The following is a 17500-nucleotide window of genomic DNA, read 5'->3' as shown; positions in this document are numbered from 1 at the left end:
GACCAGCCTGAACAATTCCCCTCTCGAAGGAAGGCCTCGGCCTTAATCGTCCACGACAAACAGCTCGACGAGGCATGAAGCACCCACGGGAGCCGGAGCATGACGATGCAGAGTCTCGGTTCACAGGAGCCTGGGAAGAACATCCCGTACGGAACCCTTTACCCGAAAACATCCGAACCGCACATGCTCGCGACAGTCCTGCCGTTAGAGAATGCACCGTGCACGCGACCGAGTAAGGCCACTCAGAGACATCCATTTCCCAGGTATATGCCCCCTACGCACTTTTGGTGGCGCAACTCGCACGAACAGTCCCACCTCGACCCCGTAAACAAGCTTTTTTGCCTCGAAGAGTTCGTCGGAGACGAAGAAGCAACCTTCAGTGCAAACGTAGCACTCTTTTGTGCAACCGCCCAAACAACGCCCCCTCTACCCTCTGTCGAAACACTCGGCATTGCTGCTCCCTAAGGTGAGCTTCTCCTCATAGGCAATTCCGCTCTTATCCGGTCACGTTTGTGTGCCCGAATTTCGCAAGGCAACCTCCATGGGACATGGAAAAGACTCGAGAAGAGAGCTCGCTCATGGGAGAGAGAAGCCAAGGAGACCACGAGAGTGCTGAGAGTGGGACAGCGCTGAATAGGCGGGAGAAGCCTGCGCGTATAAACGGAGATATATATCCAATTGCAACGAAGGAACGTGCCAAAGATCGAGAACAATGGCAGAAATGCTAGTAACGTGCACTTCGGGACCAACGCATCACCGGAAGACAACCGCCAAACATCGAAAGAGTCGCGATGCTCCGCAACCTACGTGCAAAGCGGTCGCACACCGGGTAAGGGAGTGAGAGCCCCAAACATAGCTGGGCGAGGCGCTCACTCCGCTCTTTAATATCTCGTTAATACCGCCAAGGAAATGGCACAAGCACACACACACAAGCATCCTCGGAAGAGGACAGTTCGAGTGACAGGTCAAATCCAAGAGTTCCGAAGACTACCTCCAGGAACAATCGGGAACAAGACCGATTACAAGTCGTCGAGTCTGTTACTGGGCGAACACGAGATGCGCACAGGAAATCGATCAGCCCTCACAATGGCCCAAGGCCAGAGATCGGACTGCTACGATTTACCCCAACAATCATCGTGCCACTCTTCGCAGAGAGGTGATAGACGCCAACGAGCCCGCGCATAGCAATCGAGGTGTAAAAAGGGCGTTGAAGGCAGGAAGCCTGGACGAAAGAGGCTACGAGGTCACCTCGAAGCGGTCTAAGAATCGGGCGCACTTGGGGCGACTACCAGTGCCAACCCCTTATCCCGCGGTGCGTCCGACACACAGAAATTTCCAAGGCGGCCAAGGAGCCTCCCCGCATAGCAATCGGGGTGTGAGGTTACGGATGCAGCATTGATAGCAATCGAGGTGTGAGGCGAAGGATGCAGAAGTGAGAGCCGAGGGATGTAGCAGAGATAGCAATCGGGGTGTGTGATGCAGAAGAGATAGCAATCGAGGTGTGCGGTGGGAAGGGCCCAGCAGCCAGAATGCATGAAGCGACGGATGAAGCAGTGATGACAACCGGGCTGTGAGGAGAGGAGGGATGCAGCCAAGAAAGCAATCAGGGCTCGAGGCAAGGGATGCATCAAGGATAGCAATCATGTTGTGAGGCGAGATTCCAAAGGCTAAACGTGAGAGGCTGCAGGGTCGACTCAGAGAGGTCTATGCATGTGAGAGGCTGAAAGCAAGGTCGACTCGGAGCGGTCTATGCATCGGGCGCGCTTGGGGCGACTACCAGTGCCAACCCCTTATCCCGCGACGCGTCCGACAAAGAGAACGTTCCAAGGCGGCAGAGGAGGTTACCAGCCGAAGGATGCAGTAGCAATAACAGGTATAGTTCCGCGGCGGCCGAGAAGACTCACCGCATAGGAATCGGGATGCGAGGCGAGGGATGCGGCGGGAAGGCCCCGACGGCTAAACGGAAGAGGCTGCAGGGCCGCCTCGGAATGGTCCAAGCATCGGATGCGATTGGGACGACTACCAGTGCCAACCCCTTATCCCGCGATGCGTCCGATACACAGATAGTTCCAAGGCGGCCGAGGAGCCTCACCGCATATCAATCGGGGTGCGAGGCGAGGGATGGGGCGGGAAGGCCCCAACGGCTAGACGGAAGAGGCTTCAGGGCCACCTCGGAATGGTCCAAGCATCGGACGCGCTTGGGGCGACTGCCAGTGCCAACCCCTTATCCCGCGATGCGTCCGATACACAGATGGTTCCAAGGCGGCCGAGGAGCCTCACCGCATAGCAATCGGGGGTGCGAGGCGAGGGATGGGGCGGGAAGGCCCCAACGGCTAGACGGAAGAGGCTTCAGGGCCGCCTAGGAATGGTCCAAGCATCGGACACGCTTGGGGCGAATACCAGTGACAGCCCCCTATCCCGCGATGCGTCCGATACGAAGATGGTTCCAAGGCGGCCGAGGAGCCTCACCGCATAGCAATCGGGGTGCGAGGTAGGGGATGCGGCGAGATGGCCCCAACGGCTAGACGGAAGAGGCCACAGGGCCGCGTCGGAATAGTCCAAGCATCGGACGCGCTTGGGGCGACTACCAGTGACAACCCCTTATCCCGCGATGCGTCCGATACGAAGATAGTTCCAAGGCGGCCGAGGAGCCTCACCGCATAGCAATCGGGGTGCGAGGTGGGGGATGCGGCGAGATGGCCCCAACGGCTAGACGGAAGAGGCTGCAGGGCCGCCTCGGAATAGTCCAAGCATCGGACGCGCTTGGGGCCACTACCAGTGACAACCCCTTATCCCGCAATGCGTCCGATACGAAGATAGTTCCAAGGCGGCCGAAGAGCCTCACCGCATAGCAATCGGGGTGCGAGGTGGGGGATGCGGCGAGATGGCCCCAACGGCTAGACGGAAGAGGCCACAGGGCCGCCTCGGAATAGTCCAAGCATCGGACGCGCTTGGGGCGACTACCAGTGACAACCCCTTATCCCGCGATGCGTCCGATACGAAGATAGTTCCCAGGCGGCCGAGGAGCCTCACCGCATAGCAATCGGGGTGCGAGGCGAGGGATGCGGCGAGATGGCCCCAAAGGCTAGACGGAAGAGGCTGCAGGGCTGCCTCGGAATAGTCCAAGCATCGGACGCGCTTGGGGCGACTACCACTGCCAACCCCTTATCCCGCGATGCGTCCGATACACAGATAGTTCCGAGGCGGCCGAGGAGGTGGGGGATGCAGCGAGATGGCCCCAACGGCTAGACGGAAGAGGCTGCAGGGCCGCCTCGGAATAGTCCAAGCATCGGACGCGCTTGGGGCGACTACCAGTGACAACCCCTTATCCCGCGATGCGTCCGATACACAGATAGTTCCGAGGCGGCCAAGGAGCCTCACCGCATAGCAATCGTGGTGCGAGGTGGGGGATGCGGCGAGATGGCCCCAACGGCTAGACGGAAGAGGCTGCAGGGCCGCCTCGGAATGGTCCAAGCATCGGATGCGCTTGGGGCGACTACCACTGCCAACCCCTTATCCCGCGATGCGTCCGATACACAGATAGTTCCAAGGCGGCCGAGGAGCCTCACAGCATAGCAATCAGGGTGCGAGGCGAGGGATGCGGCGAGAAAGCCCCAACGGCTAGAGGGAAGAGGCTTCAGGTCCGCCTCGGAATGGTCCAAGCATCGGACGCGCTTGGGGCGACTACCAGTGACAACCCCTTATCCCGCGACGCGTCCGATACACAGATAGTTCCAAGGCGGCCGAGGAGCCTCACCGCATAGCAATCGGGGTGCGAGGCGAGGGATGCGGCGAGAAGGACCCAACGGCTACACGGAAGAGGCTTCGGGGCCGCCTCGGAATGGTCCAAGCATCGGACGCGCTTGGGGCGACTACCAGTGACAACCCCTTATCCCGCGACGCGTCCGATACACAGATAGTTCCAAGGCGGCCGAGGAGCCTCACCGCATAGCAATCGGGGTGCGAGGCGAGGGATGCGGCGAGAAGGACCCAACGGCTACACGGAAGAGGCTTCGGGGCCGCCTCGGAATGGTCCAAGCATCGGACGCGCTTGGGGCGACTACCAGTGACAACCCCTTATCCCGCGACGCGTCCGATACACAGATAGTTCCAAGGCGGCCGAGGAGCCTCACCGCATAGCAATCGGGGTGCGAGGCGAGGGATGCGGCGAGAAGGACCCAACGGCTAGACGGAAGAGGCTTCGGGTCCGCCTCGGAATGGTCCAAGCATCGGACGCGCTTGGGGCGACTACCAGTGACAACCCCTTATCCCGCGACGCGTCCGATACACAGATAGTTCCAAGGCGGCCGAGGAGCCTCACCGCATAGCAATCGGGGTGCGAGGCGAGGGATGCGGCGAGAAGGACCCAACGGCTAGACGGAAGAGGCTTCGGGTCCGCCTCGGAATGGTCCAAGCATCGGACGCGCTTGGGGCGACTACCAGTGACAACCCCTTATCCCGCGACGCGTCCGATACACAGATAGTTCCAAGGCGGCCGAGGAGCCTCACCGCATAGCAATCGGGGTGCGAGGCGAGGGATGCGGCGAGAAGGACCCAACGGCTAGACGGAAGAGGCTTCGGGTCCGCCTCGGAATGGTCCAAGCATCGGACGCGCTTGGGGCGACTACCAGTGACAACCCCTTATCCCGCGACGCGTCCGATACACAGATAGTTCCGAGGCGGCCGAGGAGCCTCACCGCATAGCAATCGGGGTGCGAGGCGAAGGATGCGGCGAGAAGGACCCAACGGCTAGACGGAAGAGGCTTCGGGTCCGCCTCGGAATGGTCTAAGCATCGGACGCGCTTGGGGCGACTACCAGTGACAACCCCTTATCCCGCGACGCGTCCGATACACAGATAGTTCCAAGGCGGCCGAGGAGCCTCACCGCATAGCAATCGGGGTGCGAGGCGAGGGATGCGGCGAGAAGGACCCAACGGCTAGACGGAAGAGGCTTCAGGGCCGCCTCGGAATGGTCCAAGCATCGAACGCGCTTGGGGCGACTACCAGTGACAACCCCTTATCCCGCGACGCGTCCGATACACAGATAGTTCCGAGGCGGCCGAGGAGCCTCACCGCATAGCAATCGGGGTGCGAGGCGAGGGATGCGGCGAGAAGGACCCAACGGCTAGACGGAAGAGGCTTCAGGGCCGCCTCGGAATGGTCCAAGCATCGGACGCGCTTGGGGCGACTACCAGTGACAACCCCTTATCCCGCGACGCGTCCGATACACAGATAGTTCCGAGGCGGCCGAGGAGCCTCACCGCATAGCAATCGGGGTGCGAGGCGAGGGATGCGGCGAGAAGGACCCAACGGCTAGACGGAAGAGGCTTCAGGGCCGCCTCGGAATGGTCCAAGCATCGGACGCGCTTGGGGCGACTACCAATGACAACCCCTTATCCCGCGACGCGTCCGATACACAGATAGTTCCGAGGCGGCCGAGGAGCCTCACCGCATAGCAATCGGGGTGCGAGGCGAGGGATGCGGCGAGAAGGACCCAACGGCTAGACGGAAGAGGCTTCAGGGCCGCCTCGGAATGGTCCAAGCATCGGACGCGCTTGGGGCGACTACCAGTGACAACCCCTTATCCCGCGACGCGTCCGATACACAGATAGTTCCGAGGCGGCCGAGGAGCCTCACCGCATAGCAATCGGGGTGCGAGGCGAGGGATGCGGCGAGAAGGACCCAACGGCTAGACGGAAGAGGCTTCAGGGCCGCCTCGGAATGGTCCAAGCATCGGACGCGCTTGGGGCGACTACCGTTGCCAACCCCTTATCCCGCGATGCGTCTGATACACAGATAGTTCCGAGGCGGCCGAGGAGCCTCACCGCATAGCAATCGGGTTGCGAGGCAGATTATTGGGAAGGGAACCCCCTGGGATGCGGCTCAAGCAGTGCCCAAAGGGACTGGAATGCGGAATCACATCGAGAGACCCAAATGCTATACGAGGGCTCAAATCGAATTATCGATTTGGCCACGACATGGACGCATCGGAACGACTACCTTTGCCGAACCACTCGCAATTGCATCCATACCGAAACCAATAGACATTTCCGTTAGAGCCCTCGCATAGCATTCGGGAATCTCGCATGCCCCTCTAAATCGACCAATGCTGGCGCTCAATGAAAATCCGAGCGCTACCACCGTTCGAGCGCCAGCATTGGTCGAGTTAGAGGGGCACGGGGGAGAATGCTCCAGTCAACACCTCCCCTATATAAGTTATTTGTCCGATTCTCGCACAACCGTAGTCTGCCTCGTCGAATCAAACAACGGTCCCAGATTCCGACTTCCGTTCCGTAGAGACCCAAAAGCTAGATGGAGGCTCGCAAGAAAGAGAGTCGGCGCATAGCAATCGGGTTTCTCGAACGTTTAGGGACCGAGCTCACTTGCGGATAGGGCAAAATCCGCCAAGCAACCCAAAAGCTAGACGGGGGCTCGAATCGAATCGCCTAGGCGGCCACAACAACGACGTGTTGGATCGACTACCAGTGCCAAACCATTCAGCAAGACTAGTCTGTGTCGAGGCCGGATAGAGATTCTCAGAGAGCGCCCGCATAGCATTTAGGAGACCTGCCGCGTCCCTCACACTCGACAAATGGTGGTGCACGTTTATAAATCCGAGCGATCCCAACCCTTTCAAGCACCAACATCGGTCGAGATAGAGGGGCACGGAGGGGGCTGCGTGAGACAACACAGTCCCCTATATAAGTTATTTGTCCGATTCTCACACATCCGAAGAATGGTCATCAAATCGGACAACAGCCCAAACTTCCGACTTCCGTCCCAGAAAGCCCAAGAGCTATCTAAAACGTTCATGGCCGGAACTCGATCGCGGCTATACCAGTCCGCCAAGCAACCCAAAAGCTAGACTGGAGCTCTAGTCGAATCACCTCTGTGGCCATTGCAAGGACGTGTTGGAGCGACTACCATTGCCGAACCATTCCGCAGGTCGAGTCCATACCAAGGCCGCATAGAGATTCACGATGAGCTCCTGCATAGCAATCAGGAGACTTGCCGTGTCCATCACAATCGATAAATCCTGGTGCAAGATTTTTGCATCCGAGCGCTCCAACCAGTCGAGCACCAGCATCAATCGACATAAACGGGCACGGGGGGAGGATGCTCGAGAACACTACCTCCCCTATATAAGTTATTTGTCCGATTCTCAAGCAGCCGAAGTCTGGTCATCGAATCGGGTCAAAGACCACAACTTCCGACTTTACCCACAATGCAAGTCATCGAATCGAACATCGGCCCCCGAGTCGGACTCCATGCGTATGTCAGGTCATCGGACCCAAATTCCGCCTTCCTGCGCATGGCGGGCCATCAATATCAACTCGGTCATCGGACCCAAACTCCGCCTTTTTGCGTATGGCACGCCTTCAAATCGGTCATCGGACCCAAATTCCGCCTTCCTGTGCATGGCGGGCCATCAACATCAACTCGGTCATCGGACCCAAATTCCGCCTTTCTGCGCATGGCACGCCATCAACTCGGTCATCGGACCCAAATTCCGCCTTCCTGCGCATGGCAGGTCATCGGACACAAATTCAGACCTCGCCAATATGCCTACGTATCGAATCGGTCATCGGACCCAACTTCCGACTTCATCCATACTGTAGGGTCTTTGAGGTTGGCGCGGTGCGCTCAACCCAGGGAGTCGACCCATCGAAGCATACACCTCCCCTATATAAGCTATTTGTCCGATTCCCACACCTGTGTAGTTTGCACCTCTGACCAGGACATCGACCCCAACTTCCGAACTCGACTGCAACGACGGCACCAGCGCCTTGGTGCGCACCTTGCGACGCACAGTCCCAACATTCGCCTTCCTGCACATGGCAGGTCATCGGACCCAAATTCCGACCTCGCGAGTATGCCTACATATCGAATCGGTCATCGGACCCAACTTCCGACTTCATCCATACCGTAGGGTCTTTGAGGTTGGCGCGGTGCGCTCAACCCGGGGAGTCGACCCAACGAAGCATACACCTCCCCTATATAAGCTATTTGTCCGATTCCCACACCTGTGTAGTTTGCACCTCCGATCAAGACATCGACCCCAACTTCCGAACTCGCCTCCAACGACCGAACCAGCGCCTTGGTGCGCACCTTGCAACGCACAGTGCCAACATTCGCCTTCCTGCACGTGGCAGGTCATCGGACCCAAATTCCGACCTCGCGAGTATGCCTACATATCGAATCGGTCATCGGACCCAACTTCCGACTTCATCCATACCGTAGGGTCTTTGAGGTTGGCGCGGTGCGCTCAACCCGGGGAGTCGACCCAACGAAGCATACACCTCCCCTATATAAGCTATTTGTCCGATTCCCACACCTGTGTAGCTTGCACCTCCGATCAGGACATCGACCCCAACTTCCGAACTCGACTAAAAAGACCGCACCAGCGCCTTGGTGTGCACCTTGCAACGCACAGTGTCAACATTCGCCTTCCTGCACATGGCAGGTCATCGGACCCAAATTCCGACCTCATGAGCATACCTACTAATCGAATTGGTCATCGGACCCAACTTCCGACTTCATCCATACCGTAGGGTCTTTGAGGTTGGCGCGGTGCGCTCAACCTGGGGAGTCGACCCATCGAAGCATACACCTCCCCTATATAAGCTATTTGTCCGATTCCGACACCTGTGTAGTTTGCACCTCCGCTCAGGACATCGACCCCAACTTCCGAACTCGCCTGCAACGACCGAACCAGCGCCTTGGTGCGCACCAAAAGTGCGCACTTTTGGAGGGCACTTTTGTGCGCTCCAAAGGTGCGCACTTTTGGAGGGCACTTTTCTGCGCTCCAAAGGTGCGCACTTTTGGAGGGCACTTTTTGGAGGGCACTTTTCTGCGCTCCAAAGGTGCGCACTTTTGGAGGGCACTTTTTGGAGGGCACTTTTCTGCGCTCCAAAGGTGCGCACTTTTGGAGGGCACTTTTTGGAGGGCACTTTTCTGCGCTCCAAAGGTGCGCACTTTTGGAGGGCACTTTTTGGAGGGCACTTTTCTGCGCTCCAAAGGTGCGCACTTTTGGAGGGCACTTTTTGGAGGGCACTTTTCTGCGCTCCAAAGGTGCGCACTTTTGGAGGGCACTTTTCTGCGCTCCAAAGGTGCGCACTTTTGGAGGGCACTTTTTGGAGGGCACTTTTCTGCGCTCCAAAGGTGCGCACTTTTGGAGGGCACTTTTCTGCGCTCCAAAGGTGCGCACTTTTGGAGGGCACTTTTTGGAGGGCACTTTTCTGCGCTCCAAAGGTGCGCACTTTTGGAGGGCACTTTTGTGCACTCCAAAGGTGCGCACTTTTGGAGGGCACTTTTCCTGTGCTCCAAAGGTGCACACCTAGGTGAGCACCTTCGACCACACCTTGTAGCACACCAAACTCTGACTTTCGACTTCATCCGCAATGCAGGGTCTTTGAGGTTGGCGCAATGCGCACAACCAGGGGAGTCGACCCATCAAACCCAACACCTCCCCTATATAAGCTATTTGTCTGATTCTCATACATGCGTAGCCTGCAGGAGCAATTAGGACATCGACCCCAACTTTCGGCTTCTAAACGAAAACAAGGTCTTTGAGGTTGGTGTAATGCGAACAACTAGGGGAGTCAACCCATCAAACCCAACACCTCCCCTATATAAGCTATTTGTCTGATTCTCATACATGTGTAGTCTACAGGAGCAATTAGGACATCGACCCCAACTTTTGACTTCTTAACGAAAACAAGGTCTTTGAGGTTGACGTAATGCGCACAACCAGGGGAGTCGACCCATCAAACCCAACACCTCCCCTATATAAGCTATTTGTCCGATTCTCATACATGTGTAGCCTGCAGGAGCCATTAGGACATTGACCCCAACTTTTGACTTCTTAACGAAAACAAGGTCTTTGAGGTTGGCGTAATGCGCACAACCAAGGGAGTTGACCCATCAAACCCAACACCTCCCCTATATAAGCTATTTGTCTGATTCTCATACATGTGTAGCCTGCAACAACGATTAGGACATCCACCCCAACTTCTGAATTCGTCTGCGTTGACCGCACCAAAGGTGCACGCCTTGGTGCTCACCAAAATCCGACTTCCGACTTCTTCTGCTATGCGGGGTCTTTGAGGTTGGCGCAGTGCGCACAACCAGGGGAGTCAACCCACCGAATGCAACACCTCCCCTATATAAGCTATTTGTCTGATTCTCATACATGCGTAGACTGCAGCAATGATTAGGACATCCACCCCAACTTTTGACTTCTTAAACAAGACAGGGTCTTTGAAGTTGGTGCAGTGCACACAACCAGGGGAGTCGACCCATCAAACGCAACACCTCCCCTATATAAAGCTATTTGTCCGATTCTCATACGTGTAGTCTGCAGCAGCGATTAGGACATCGACCCCAACTTCCGAATTCGTTTGCATTGACCGCACCAAAGGTGCACGCCTTGGTGTGCACCCTGGAGTGCACTTTGGTGCTCACCTCGGTGCACACTTTGGTGTGCACCTCGGTGTGCACCAAAGGTGCGCACCTTGGAGCGCACCAAAGGTGTACACTTTGGAGCGCACCACATAGGGTCTTTGAGAGGTTGGCGCAGTGCGCACACCAAGGTGGGTGTTGAGGTGCGTGCCGAGGTGGGTGGGTGCTAGGGTGCGCTCCATGGTGGGTGCCAGGGTGGGTGCGTGCTAGGGTGGATTCCAAAGAGGGTCATAGGGTGGGTGCCAAGGTGGGTTGGTGATATAGTGGGTTCAAAGGTGGGTACTAGGGTGGGTTCCAAGGTGGGTCACAAGTTGGGTGCCAGGATGCGTGGGTGTTAGGTTGGGTGCCAAGGTGGGCTCCTGCGTGGGTGGGTGCTAGGGTGGGTTTCAAGGTGGACGCGAGGGCGGGTGCCAAGGTGGGTAACAAGTTGGGTGTTAGGATGGGTGAGTGCTAGAGTGGGTGCCAAGGTGGGTGGGTGCTAAGGTGGATGCCAAGGTGGTTCACAGGGTGGGTGGGTTCTAGGGTGAGTTCCAAGGTGGGTCACAGGTTCAGTGCTAGGGTGGGTGTCAAGGCGGGTGTCGAGGTGCCTGGGTGCTAGGGTGTGGATGCCAATGTGGGTCATAGGGTGGGTACTAGGGTGGGCTGCAATGTGGGTGCCAAGGTGGGTAACATGCTCGGTGGGTTCTAAATTGGGTGCCAGGGTGGGTGTGCACCCACCTTGCCCGAGGTGGGTGCCAAGGTGCCAGTGTGGGTGGGTGCTAAGGTGGATGCCAAGGTGGGTGAGAAGGTGGGTGATAGGTTGAGTGGTAGGATGGGTGGGTGCCAAGATGGGTCACAGGGTGGGTGCAAGGGTGGGTAGGTGCTAGGGTTGGTGTCAGGGTGGGTGGGTGCTAGGTTGGGTTCCAAGGTGGGTGCGAGGGTGAGTGTCAAGGTGGGTCACAGGTTAGGTGCTAGGATGGGTGAGTGCTAGGGTGCAAAGGTGCCAGGGTGGGTGCTAGGATGGGTCGATGCTAGGGTGAGTGGCAAGGTGGGTCCACAAGTGTCAAGGTGGGTGCCGAGGTGGGTGCCAAGTCGGCGACTGCTATGGTGGATGCCAAGGTGGGTCACGGGGTGGGTGCCAAGTTGCTAGGTTGGGTTCCAAGGTGGGTGCCAACGTGGGTGCTAGGGTGCGTGGGTTAAAGGGTGTGTCACAACGTGGGTGCCAGGATGGGTGCGCACCCACACTGGCCAAGACGGGTGCGGGTGCAAGGTTGGGTTCCAAGCCCGGTCACAGGCTGGGTGCTAGGATGGGTGGGTGCCAAGGTGGGCACCAGGGTGGGTGCACCCACCCTGGCCAAGGTGGGTCACGGGGTGGGTCCTAGGGTGGGTAACGGGGTGGGTACTAAGGTGCGTGCCAAGGTGGGTCATAGGGTGGGTGCCAAGGTGGGCACCAGGGTGGGTGTGCACCAACCCTAGCCAGGGTAGGTCACGGGGTGGTTGTCGGGGTGGGCGTCAAGGAGCCAAGGTGGGTGGCAAGTAGCCAAGTTGCGTGCCAAGGTGGGTGTCGGGGTGGGTGCCAAGGATCCAAGGTGGGTGCCAAGGAACCAAGGTGGGTGTCTGGGTGGGTGCCGAGGTGGGAGCCAGGGTGGGTCCCAAGGTGAGTGCAAAGGTGGGTGCCAGGGTCAAGGTGAGTGCCAATGTGGGTTCCAAGGTGCCAGGGTCAGGGTGAGTGCCAATGTGGGTTCAAAGGTGCTAAGTTGGGTGCGAGGTTGGGTGCGAGGGTGGGTGGGTGCCAAGGTGTGCTAGGTGGAAGCCCGGGTGGGTCGGCATCCCATGGGTGTCGAGTTGGGTGCCTGATGGGTGCTTCTTGTCAAGTTTTAGTCGTCGGGACTCATTTCGAGCCTTAGAGGTCGTTTCTTGTCCGGTTGCCCTGTCTTCGACCTGGGAACCCAATTTTGGTCCTCGGGTCCCATTTTTTTTTGTCTCGCATCCCACTTTTGGCCTGTGGCCTTTTCGGGGTCGATTCTCGTTTTGGGCATCAGAGCATGTTTCTTCTCCTAAAACCCAATATTTGTTTATTAAGTCTCGGAACACATTTTTGTTCTCGTGGACCCATCATGGGTCTTGGAACGCATTTGTGGTCCTTGGGTCCCATTTTGCATCCCGAAACTTGTGTTTTGGTGCTTGATCCCTATTTTGGGTGCCCACCTTGCACCAAGTGCGCACCCGGGGCAAACCGAGCGCCTTGGTGCACCGGGGCAAGATCGAGCGTGCACCCGAGGCGCCCCGAACATGCACCAAGGTGCACTCGGCCCACATGTGAGCGCAGGTCGTTGCGCCCGAGGTGGTGTGTGGGCACCGCGTTGCAGACGGGACACTGCACGCACACGACGCCCCCTCCAGGTGCACGCACGTAGGCCGGGCCGGGTGCACACCCGACGCCCTAGCAAGGTGCGCGCACCCGGGCAGGGCTCACACTTGGCGAACGGGGCGCACTTCGCGAGGGAGGGTGTGCACCTCGACGGGGGTGGGTGGCCGGGGTGGATTCGCACGTGGGTCGCGGTTTGCTAAGTACACACTGCGACAAGCTCATAACGGGTGCGATCATACCAGCGTTAGTGCACCGGATCCCATCAGAACTCCGCAGTTAAGCGCGCTTGGGCCGGAGTAGTACTGGGATGGGTGACCTCCCGGGAAGTCCCGGTGTTGCACCCTTTTTTAGTTTTTCGCCGGGCGTCGCAATGCTATTTGAATAAACCTTTTGCCCGTTTGCGTTCTCGTCGGGGCCGGGCCGGGCCGGGGTGCGCTGCCCGCACTACCGCGCGCGCGGGGGCGACACCGAGCGCGCACCCGAGGCGCCCCGAGCACACAGGCCACGGTGCAACCCGGGCGTTGTGCGCGCACCCCGGTGCGCCCGAGGTGCTGCGCGCGCACCCAGGTGAAATCGGTGTGCACCTCGGCCAGTGCGCGCTCGGTCGAGTCGCGCACGTTGGCCAAGGTGCACGGTGATGTTTCTTACTCTAAGGTTCCGCACCAGACGCCCGGGACAGGTGAGCGAAGCTGGGCGGGGCCGGGTGCGCGGCCGGGGCAGGTGCACGCAGCTGGAGAGAGCTTTGGAGCACACTTCGGAGCGCACCAATGATGCGCTCCATTCAAAAGTTTCCTGAAAAGGCAAAAAAAGTTGAGATTATAGAATTTCCCACTTGAGAGATTGTAAAAAAAAAAAATTTAAAATGAAGGAAACGCGGGTGCCAAGGTGTGCGCAGCCCAGCCAAGGTGTGCGCACCAAGGCGCCCACCCTGGCGAAGGTGCACGCAAGGTGCGCACCCGAGGCAAACCGGACAATTAACCCAACTTTCGACTTCGCGCGCACCTTGGAGCGCACTTCGGAGCGCTCCTTGGTGCGCACCAATCTTGGGCACCTCGGAGTGCACCATGGCGCCCACCAAGGTGCGCACCCGGGGCAAACCGAGCTCCGACTTCGTGCGCACCTTGGAGCGCACGAAAGGTGCGCACCATGGCGCCCACCAAGGTGCGCAGCCCAGCCAAGGCGTGCGCATCAAGGTGCGCACCCTGGCGAAGGTGCGCACCCGGGGCAAACCGAGCTCCGACTTCGTGCGCACCTTGGAGCGCACAAAAGGTGCGCAACCCAGCCAAGGTGTGCGCACCCCGGTCAAACCGAGCTCCGAATCGTGCGCACCAGAGGTGCACGCCATCGTGCGCACCTTGGAGCACACTTCGGAGCCCTCCTTGGTGCGCGCCGATGTTGCGCACCTCGGAGCGCACCCGGGGAAAACAATGCAATTAACCCGACTTTCGACTTCGTGGGCACCTCGGAGCGCTCTCGGGTTCGCACCTCGGAGCACACCGAGGTGCGCACCTTTGATGCGCTGCCTTCACCAATTTCCAGAAAAGGCAAGAAAACATTGAGAAGGTGTGCGCACCGAGGTGCCCACCCTGGCGAAGGTGCACGCGAGGTGCGCACCCGGGGCAAACCGGGCTCCGACTTCGTGCACGCCGCACCTTGGAGCACACTTCGGAGCGCTCCTTGGTGCGCACCAGGGCGCGCAACCCAGCCGAGGTGCCCACCCCGGCGAAGGTGCACGCGAGGTGCGCACCCGGGGCAAACCGGGCTCCGACTTCGTGCACGCCATGGTGCCCACCGCGGCGAAGGTGCACGCGAGGTGCGCACCCGGGGCAAACCGGGCTCCGACTTCGTGCACGCCGCACCTTGGAGCACACTTCGGAGCGCTCCTTGGTGCGCACCATGGTGCCCACCAGGGCGCGCAACCCCGCCGAAGGTGCACGCGAGGTGCGCACCCGGGGCAAACCGGGCTCCGACTTCGTGCACGCCGCACCTTGGAGCACACTTCGGAGCGCTCCTTGGTGCGCACCATGGTGCCCACCAGGGCGCGCAACCCCGCCGAAGGTGCACGCGAGGTGCGCACCCGGGGCAAACCGGGCTCCGACTTCGTGCACGCCATGGTGCGCACCGCGGCGAAGGTGCGCACCCGGGGCAAACCGGGCTCCGACTTCGTGCACGCCGCACCTTGGAGCACACTTCGGAGCGCTCCTTGGTGCGCACCAGGGCGCGCAACCCAGCCGAGGTGCCCACCCCGGCGAAGGTGCACGCGAGGTGCGTACCCGGGGCAAACCGGGCTCCGACTTCGTGCACGCCGCACCTTGGAGCACACTTCGGAGCGCTCCTTGGTGCGCACCATGGTGCCCACCAGGCCGCGCAACCCAGCCAAGGTGTGCGCACCAAGGTGCACGCGAGGTGCGCACCCGGGGCAAACCGGGGTCCGACTTCGTGCACGCCGCACCTTGGAGCACACATCGGGGCGCTCCCGGGTTCGCACCGGCGTTGCGCACCGTGGTGGGCACCTCGGAGCACACCAAGGTGGGCAGCGAGGTGCGCACCTTTGATGCGATGCCTTCACTAATTTCCATAAAAGGCAAAAAAAAAACGAGATTTTAAAATTTCCGTTTTGAAAGATAGTGAGAAAAAGGGAATGCTGGTGCCATCTTGAGCCCGCCCTGGTGCGCAGCCCAGCCAAGGTGTGCGCACCAAGGTGCCCACCCTGGCGAAGGTGCGCGCCCGGGCAATTAACCCAACTTCCAACTTCGCGCGCGCCAGGGTGGGAGCGCACCCAACAACCGGGCCTGGGAAGAGCCAATGCGAGAAACCCCACCAAACGCTCTGACAAAAAAAGAGGGGGCGCTCCAGTAACCCCGCTTCGGAGCGCACCCTGGGCAAACCCAGCCAAGGTGCCCACCCCGGCCAAGGTGCAGGCGAGGTGCGCACCCGGGGCAAACCGGGCTCCGACAACGTGCACGCCGCACCTTGGAGCACACTTCGTAGCGCTCCCGGGTGCGCACCTCAGAGCACACCAAGGTGGGCAGCGAGGTGCGCACCTTTGATGCGCTGCCTTCACTAATTTCCAGAAAAGGCAAAAAAAAAAGGAGATTTTAAAATTTCCGTTTTGAAAGATAGTGAAAAAAACGGAACGCGCGTGCCATCTTGAGCCCGCCCTGGTGCGCAGCCCAGGTAAGGTGCCCACCCTGGCAAAGGTGCGCACCCGGGCAATTAACCCTACTTCCGACTTCGTGCGCGCCAGGGTGGCAACCGGGCCTCGGAAGAGCCAATGCGAGAAACCCCACCAAACGCTCCGACAAAAAAAGAGGCGGCGCTCCAATAACCCCGCTTCGGAGCGCAGCCGGGGCAAACCCAGCCAAGGTGCCCACCCCGACGAAGGTGCACGCGAGGTGCGCACCCGGGGCAAACCGGGCTCCGACAACGTGCACGCAGCACCTTGGAGCACACTTCGAAGCACTCCCGGGTGCCCACCGGCGTTGCGCACCGTGGTGGGCAGCGAGGTGCGCACCTTTGATGCGCTGCCTTCACTAATTTCCAGAAAAAGGCAAAAAAAAATGAGATTTTAAAATTTCCGTTTTGAAAGATAGTGAAAAAAAAGGAACGCGGGTGCCATCTTGAGCCCGCCCTGGTGCGCAGCCCAGGCAAGGCATGCGCACCAAGGTGCCCACCCGAGGTGCACACCCGGGGCAAACCGGGCTCCGACTTCGTGCAGGCCGCATCTTGGAGCACACTTCGGAGCGCTCCTTGGTGCGCACCATGGTGCCCACCAGGGCGCGCAACCCAGCCAAGGTCTGCACACCAAGGTGCCCACCCCGGCGAAGGTGCACGCGAGGTGCGCACCCGGGGCAAACCGGGCTCCGACTTCGTGCACGCCATGGTGCCCACCGCGGCGAAGGTGCACGCGAGGTGCGCACCCGGGGCAAACCGGGCTCCGACTTCGTGCACGCCGCACCTTGGAGCACACTTCGGAGCGCTCCTTGGTGCGCACCATGGTGCCCACCAGGGCGCGCAACCCAGCCAAGGTGTGCGCACCAAGGTGCACGCGAGGTGCGCACCCGGGGCAAACCGGGGTCCGACTTCGTGCACGCCGCACCTTGGAGCACACATCGGAGCGCTCCCAGGTTCGCACCAGCGTTGCGCACCTTTGATGCGCTGCCTTCACTAATTTCCAGAAAAGGCAAAAAAAAACGAGATTTTAAAATTTCCGTTCTGAAAGATAGTGAAAAAAACGGAACGCGGGTGCCATCTTGAGCCCTTCCTGGTGCGCAGCCCAGGCAAGTTGTGCGCACCAAGGTGCCCACCCTGGCGGAGGTGCGCGCCCGGGGCAATCCGGGCTCCGACTTCGTGCACTGCATGGTGCCCACCAAGGCGCGCAACCCAGCCAAGGTGCCCACCGCAGCGAAGGTGCACGCGAGGTGCGCACCCGAGGTGCACACCCGGGGCAAACCGGGCTCCGACTTCGTGCACGCCGCACCTTGGAGCACACTTCAGAGCGCTCCTTGGTGCGCACCAGGGCGCGCAACCCAACCAAGGTCTGCACACCAAGGTGCTCACCCCGGCGAAGGTGCACGCGAGGTGCGCACCCGGGGCAAACCGGGCTCGGACTTCGTGCACGCCGCACCTTGGAGCACACATCGGAGCGCTCCCGGGTTCGCACCAGCATTGCGCACCTTTGATGCGCTC

At 59.7% G+C, this 17500-nt stretch overlaps 1 non-coding gene across 1 annotated transcript; it reads left to right on the top strand.

Annotated features, from left to right (window-relative positions):
* Positions 1-13036: 13036 nt before the first annotated feature.
* LOC131870549 (5S ribosomal RNA) lies at positions 13037-13155 on the top strand. The gene has a single exon (XR_009368855.1). It is a non-coding gene; the product is annotated as a 5S ribosomal RNA (ribosomal RNA).
* The last annotated feature ends 4345 nt before the right edge of the window (positions 13156-17500 follow it).

This window comes from Cryptomeria japonica, unplaced genomic scaffold (assembly GCF_030272615.1).
Source record: "Cryptomeria japonica unplaced genomic scaffold, Sugi_1.0 HiC_scaffold_336, whole genome shotgun sequence".
NCBI classification, from domain to species: domain Eukaryota; kingdom Viridiplantae; phylum Streptophyta; class Pinopsida; order Cupressales; family Cupressaceae; genus Cryptomeria; species Cryptomeria japonica.
The sequence above is the reverse complement of the archived record's forward strand: the minus strand, read 5'-3'. Positions and strand labels throughout refer to the sequence as shown.